The sequence below is a fragment of the Pyxicephalus adspersus genome, chromosome 11 (genome assembly GCF_032062135.1).
Source record: "Pyxicephalus adspersus chromosome 11, UCB_Pads_2.0, whole genome shotgun sequence".
In the NCBI taxonomy this organism is placed as follows: Eukaryota; Metazoa; Chordata; class Amphibia; order Anura; family Pyxicephalidae; genus Pyxicephalus; species Pyxicephalus adspersus.
The window spans coordinates 39485378-39492323 of record NC_092868.1 but is presented as its reverse complement, the minus strand read 5'-3'; the positions used below and the strand labels follow the sequence as shown (position 1 = coordinate 39492323).

At 37.0% G+C, this 6946-nt stretch overlaps 1 long non-coding RNA gene across 2 annotated transcripts in view; it reads right to left on the bottom strand.

Moving 5' to 3' along the window:
• LOC140340946 (uncharacterized) overlaps positions 1–6946 on the bottom strand; it is a 66961-nt gene that overhangs the window by 59676 nt on the left and 339 nt on the right. Inside the window, exon 1 of one of the 2 annotated variants that reach the window (XR_011922768.1) lies at positions 4909–4988. The exons of the other annotated variant lie outside the window; for it this stretch is intronic. This is a non-coding gene — a long non-coding RNA (uncharacterized lncRNA). Of the gene's footprint in view, positions 1–4908; positions 4989–6946 lie in introns of those variants that run through there. 2 annotated transcript variants of the gene reach the window in all.

The window sequence follows — 6946 nt, the reverse complement described above, 5'->3', positions numbered from 1 at the left end:
AGGTGAAATGGAAGCCAATGGAGAGAACTACAAAGAGATGTAGCGGAAGAGGAGCGGAGGGAAGGGTGGATGAGTCTGGCTGCAGCATTCATAATAGATTGTAGAGGAGAGAGTCGGGTTAGTGGAATGCCAGAGATATTATTAATATTAAACAGTTCAATTATTCAAATCACTGCAGTTACACAAAAACAAACAAAAAAAAGATTTTTTTAAAGTTAAACTCTTGGCAAACAGTTAAATACACAGATACATAATAGGGAATTATTTTACATGCAAATGGTTAGTATGTGTGTATCCATCTATCCAATCCTGAGGTTTATAAAGCTGTGCTACACAGCACTGCGTCTGCTGCACTTCATTAACACGTATGGGTTTTGTCCCTTCCCCAGCCCGTGACTGGACAGTGAAAGGAAAATATAGCAGCAGACTGAGGAATACTTACATTTCCCACCCCTTAGATTGTAAGCTCCTCTGGGCAGGGTCCTCTCCTCCTCCTGTGTCACTGTCTGTCATTTGCAATCCCTATTTAATGTACAGCGCTGCGTAATATGTTGGCGCTATATAAATCCTGTTTATTAATATTATTATCATCTCTTGGTCTGCTCTTTTCTACTAACAGTATGTTCATTGCACTGCAACTCAACTGACCGCTCCTTGTGCTGCTTCTTCAGTCTGATCTCAGGATCTGTAAAAGTTTGACAATTTGGGTACCTGTGCAAAACATTTAGAGCAGACTTTTCACCAAAATATTTACTTTGTATAATAAAAAAAATAGCTTGCTTTTTTCACAATACAATACTTGATCGTCCGCATGCGCAGTGCAAGATCAGGGGATGTAGGTAGAAGCCAGAAGAACATGGTGGCATTCTCTGGACTGAGACGTAGAAAGATCCAGGAACTGAAGAGAAGCCATGTGTGGAAGGTTTGGGGGCTCTGCAGAAGTGAAGGTAAACAAGATTTATGATTTTACTGACTTTTTCACTTTAGGGAGCTGGAATTAAATACAAAGCAGCATTCATTTTTGTCTTTTATATCAGCCTGCAGTTCAGCTTTAAAAATAAAAATACCACAGTAGGTCCCACGCTTAGCATGTCATTACACCTGTGATCACATGTAACATATCTGCTGTACAACTTGTAACAGTTTTTCTTTCAGATTCCACAGATAGCTAAAAATATCTAAAATGAACACGTCTGTAAAAATCTACCTGTCCGTGTCACATGGCAGAGATTCTTTCTACATGAATATCTAGGTCAGGTCCCACCTACACAAGCTGTCGCCATGATTTCCTTAAAGCTGCTTTTACAGAACTGAGTGTGCGGGCCAGTGTACCTGCGACCTGTTGTGTATTTCATGCTGTGCTACCCAGATTCTGCAGACACATAACCACTGCTGAATAACCACAATACTAAAACAAAGCAGGAATCAGAATCTTCCAGGTCTATGTGTTTCAATGGCAGTAATCGAATATTCACCATATGAGTCAATTGTCCAATTACTTTTGAGCCCCTGAAATGAAGTGATTGTGTTAAAAAAGGTTTTAGTTCCTGACATTTTTATACAATCCTTTGTTCAATTCACTGAATTAAAGCTGAAAGTCTGAGTTGTTTTTTTTTTTTTTAATAATTGTGGTAATATACAGAACCAAAATTAGAAAAAAGTTGTCTCTGCCAAATATTTATGGACCTAACTGTATGTGATGTGCAGTATAGAGCAGCCTTTCTCAATAATTTTTACATAGGTGGGGAATAAATTTCAGGTCTTCCGGGAACCCCTCCTATAATTAATATATCCACAGCTCACGGTACATTAGTGTGGTGGTCAGTGGGAAGAATGTCTCCTACATTGTTTGTGAGTGGGAAGAATATAGCCCTTATAGATAGCCAAATAGATCATGGGTGTCACTTAAACTGACCTGAGAGGCACAAATTGTTCAAGGAACCCCAAGCAACCTCTGGAGGAACCCTGGTTGGTGAACAAAGCTGAGAATTGGTCATACAATAACCCTACCGGCATAAAATCATGTGTGCAAACACCATGAAGTACGGCACATTAAATTAACTTTCTTTTCAAATATAAACTGTTCTTCACTGTTCAAATAGAACTTCTCCTTTCCAAATTCTAATGTCAAGCCCCAGGCTTAAAGTATTTCTTTAGGATGTTTAGCAGAATGATCCAAAATAACAGAAGACATTGCTATACATTGAATAACATTACACTTTAATACTCCATTCAAGAATTGATGATGGATCCTAGAGAAAACCGACGTCATGAGCTATGCGTGAGATGCTTTATCTAGATAACTTCTTTTGGATACAAATTACAAGGATGCCATATTGGTGATGGGTGCAGAGTTCCCGCTGTCCATCCACCAGTGACATCTTATCTTCCGCTTCCATGACCTGACGGTGATATCTCCTGTTTGCAGTCAGAAAGGGCACTCTAAATAAAGGGGTTGTGATCATGTGATCAGATATGGAGGGTAGGTATTACAAAGATGGGGATCTCAGGATGGTGAGGTTTCCAGTGCCCAGGATACAGTGCTGCCAATGTGCCTAGTAGGAATCTAGCTCTGAATGCAATTAAAAAATACAGAATTTTATATGAAAAGCTCACATTTTATATATTCTGATATGAATGATTATTATGAACAAGTGGGATTGAATTATTTATAAGAACAATATCTAAGAGGAATCAAAATAAAAAAATAAAAAAACAGCTAAAGGAAAAATGTAAAGTACAAATAAATCCCTGAGCCAAAGTATTTCCATCTTTTCACGGAGCACAAAGCCTGATACTCCTCTCTATGGCCTGATTTATTAAAGCTCTCCAAGGCTAGAGGATACACTTTCATCTGTGAAGCTGAGTGATCCAACAAAACTGGAATGGATCTGGTCCACATTGCAAACGTTTGATAACAAATAGCTAATGACTTTTAGGAAATCTATTCTAGGTTTGCTGGATCACTCAGTGTATCCTCTCCAGCCTTGGAGAGCTTTAATAAATCAGAGCCTATATAACATTACATAAGTGTGAAGTTTTTCCATAAAAATAACAATATTATATGTAAACATCAAAACATTTTTTTAAAAAATAGAGAAAATCTTTTTTTTCTCTAAAAACTTTTTCTTATTTTTACAAAGTTTTTTGACAATCCTCTTTCATTAAATAAAGTTTAGCTCTTGATGCGTGTTGCCTATTACAGCTTTATCAGAAGAACAAATCTTAAATGATCCATATATTATTCTAAATACAAATAAATAAAGAGACAAAAAACAAATTAACAAAAAAGTTTTTTGTTTTTTTTTAGACATAATTTTTTATTGTAAATTTTTCACAATACAATAAGACAATAATGTACAGAGTAGTTATGCCAGGACCTTCATATCCAGGGTCCAATAGTCAATCAATAAGAATAAAACTAGACATAGGTCACCTACGTAATATATTATTGTCATCATATATGGCAGGGCTGCAGAGACCCAAAGCAAAAAAGGGGTTCACGCACACCTGGAAAACCCGACGCGTTTCACTTGTCATAGACTTCTTCAGGGATGGGTGTGCGTTTATAGTTACAAGTATTAAGGTCTACGAAAAGGAGGGGGTGCTAATAAGTTCCTGGCTTTGCCCATAAAGTAGAGAGCCAGATATATGAAATAACACATTTATTCAACATATTCCCCCCTGAGACTGATGCACTTGGTACAGCGTAGTTGCTGGACCAAGTATGGTGGACCAATTGGAAACCCAAAGTGTTCAATTTGGCAGCCACAACTGGTCTGGAAGGTTGGCATAAAACTGTCCGGTGATACTAAAGCCCTGAGGTAGGTAGAATACTGTCTTCGTCCCAGAAAACAGACGCCATGACGTTTTTTGCCGAATTCTGGGTTTGGAACTTCTTCGGTCAAGGGGGGGTGCGCTGTGGGGTCATTCCTTTGACTGTTCCAGGATCATACATGTGGAGCCAGGTTTCATCCTCAGTAACTAACCTAGCCAAAAAGTCCTGTGCAGCTTCAAAATGGGTAAAAACGGCATTGGATGCTTCAACTCGTTCCTTCTTCTGATCACTGTTTAAACATTTCGGTACTCATTTTGCTGAAAGTTTGCGCATGTCTAGGATAGTGGCGATAACAAACCCAACACACTTTCGTGGGATGTCAAGTATCTGGGCTATCTTTTTTGCGGACATTCGCCTGTCCTCAATAATCAGCTCATGGACATCACAGGTTTCCGGGTCAGTTGAGGTTGGGGGGCGCCCACTGTGGGTCGTATCTTCAAGGGTGAAATGCCCAGTCTTGAAACGAGATATCCAGGTTTTGACCGTGCTGTAGGAAGGACACTTCTCCGCCAATGTTTGTGACACCTCGAGAAACAAAAACTTCATGACGGCCCATAACTCCAACGACGTGAAACTTGCTTATGCCTCTGCCATCACAGCTTCTCACTAAAGGAATCACAAACTTTAAGAATCACAAAGTCCTGATAATTGCACAGTTACATACTAAGATTTTAAGCTCTCATATGCCCCCACACTCATTTTTCTATTTTATCTGGAAGAGGGCAAAGCCAGGAACTTCTCAGCACCCCCTCATATTTCAAAGTATTTCATTTCATTAGAATACAATATACAGCAAAAGGCATATAATAGTATTACCTTAGAACACGACATAAAACCAAAAGTAGTACCAAATGATATTTCCCATAATATCCTTATAAAAACATATTACACATATTATTGTCCATAGTGGACTGAACTAGCATAAGTAATAAGTAATAGGTGGTTTCAATAATAGTCTACATATATATTCAAACAACTGTACCATGTTGTAAAAGATTCCTAATTTAGCGGGAATGTGTAGTCGTACATTGCATATAACTGGAATGAAATATCTGAATAAAGTAACTCACATAATCCCGAATGAATGGTCTCTCTAAGTGGGTCATCAATGTTGGAGAAAGACAGAATATCCCAGGTAGGTATATATCTGTATATAATTATATGAGGTAATGAGAATAAACACATGGAAGTAACTGAATGTAGGGGATGAAGTATGTATAGAAAGGGTAGGTATAGGTTGTGCTAAGTAATGAGTACAATGAATACCTGGTCTCAGGTTTTGAGTGACAGATGGAGCTAAAGTTGCGTGCACGATACATTTTACTGCATAAATTAATTTTATATAAGAAAAATATACAAACATTTACTTCTTAAGAGATACCAATGCCACCAATGACCTCCAGTTTCCTAATTAAAAGATTAATAAAAACGAAGTAAAATGTTTTTATGATGAATTTAACCATTTAATCGGAACAGCGTACTAAGAAACTAAGAGAGCATGTGTATAGCCTGCCTTCAAACGTAAAGGATACTTTAGATATAGTAAGAATCATTGATTATATAAATACAAAAAAATGCAATGCTAGTGGCAATAGACATTTGTACTTGAGTATACCACATGAAAAAATTTCATTGATAAAAAAGGTATGGCCTCCTGGGAACAGGCTCTTTTTATAATAGATATCCTAAGATACATAATGACGAAAAATGTAATTGTCTTTGACGATCAGTTTTACTTTCAGGTACAGGGGGTCGCAATGGGGACCAAGTGTGCCCCAACCTCTGAACCTGTACCTGGGGGGATGGGGACCTCTGTTGACAGAAAATATAGGAAATATTTTAAAGTTTTTGGAGAAAAAAAATGTATCTTTTTTTAAAAGAAAATGTTTTCATGTTTACATATAATGTTGTTTTTATGGAAAATTAAGAATAAATAATAATGATACATTTTGGTTGTGTGTAATAAAGTTAATAGTACCCAAAACATATGTTGCAAATATTCTTTTTTATTTTAATTTCAGCTATGGTCTACCCCAAATTAGAAGTCATTGTTGGTGCCACAACTGTGATGAGTATTTTTGTAAGAACAGGAGGTGAGGGGAAATCTCCCCAAGAGGAACATAACAAGAAAAACAAGTTTGTAATAGTGTGGAAGTGGGAAATTTACCCTCACTTGTGCCGAAAGACAAATCAAAAACAGAGGGATGATTTTTTTTTTTAGGTTTTGTAATCCGAATAATAAGGACACAAACATTAATTTAAACCTCACCGAGGAGCCATCCCTTCCCTGCTTTATAGACTTTTGTTTGTACTAGTGTAATGATTGTTAAGTTATATTAATAGACTAATAAACTAATATATTTATAATAAATTATACCATGAATAATAAAAAAAACGAGTTTTTACCTTTAGCATAAATTCTTATTCTGTTTATTTCAATGAGGGTAAAACAATACCCCGGATGGGAGGATGCATTATGGTAGCAGGGAATGATCCCAGCATTGTAGTAATACGCTGCTACCATATCTCACCATTGCCCACAACTACTCCCCTCATTTTCAACGACAATCACATATTTAGCAGCATTTCTCGATTTTTAACATTGGGAACCCTTAAATAACTTTCAAATTTTAGGGAACCCCCTCTATAATTACTATATCCACAGCTCAAAATATATTAGTGAGGTGTCAGTGGGAACAATGCCATGCTTACAGAAAGACAAAAATCATTAGTAATAATTATATTAACTTGTGAAATGTAAATTACTCATTGCTCCATGAACCACTGGCAACTTCTGGAGGAACTGGTTGTGAAACACTGATATAAAGTGTAATGCTAGGAGAATGAATGATTGCATGACAGCCACAACTGCATTGCTGCTCACCCAGATGTTTACAAACTTCACAATATTTATTAATCTGTGTTCACTTGCAATGTTTTCATTGTATATATTGTAGCAGTTTCTATATACCAAGGAAATAAGTTCATGATCATCAGGGCTGACCCAATGACAAACAGGAATGTCAGTCTAGGATTAATGACCTATAGTGGCTCATGAAAAGTATATGGGGGGGTATTATCACTGCCCCATGCTTTGTATATGGGGGG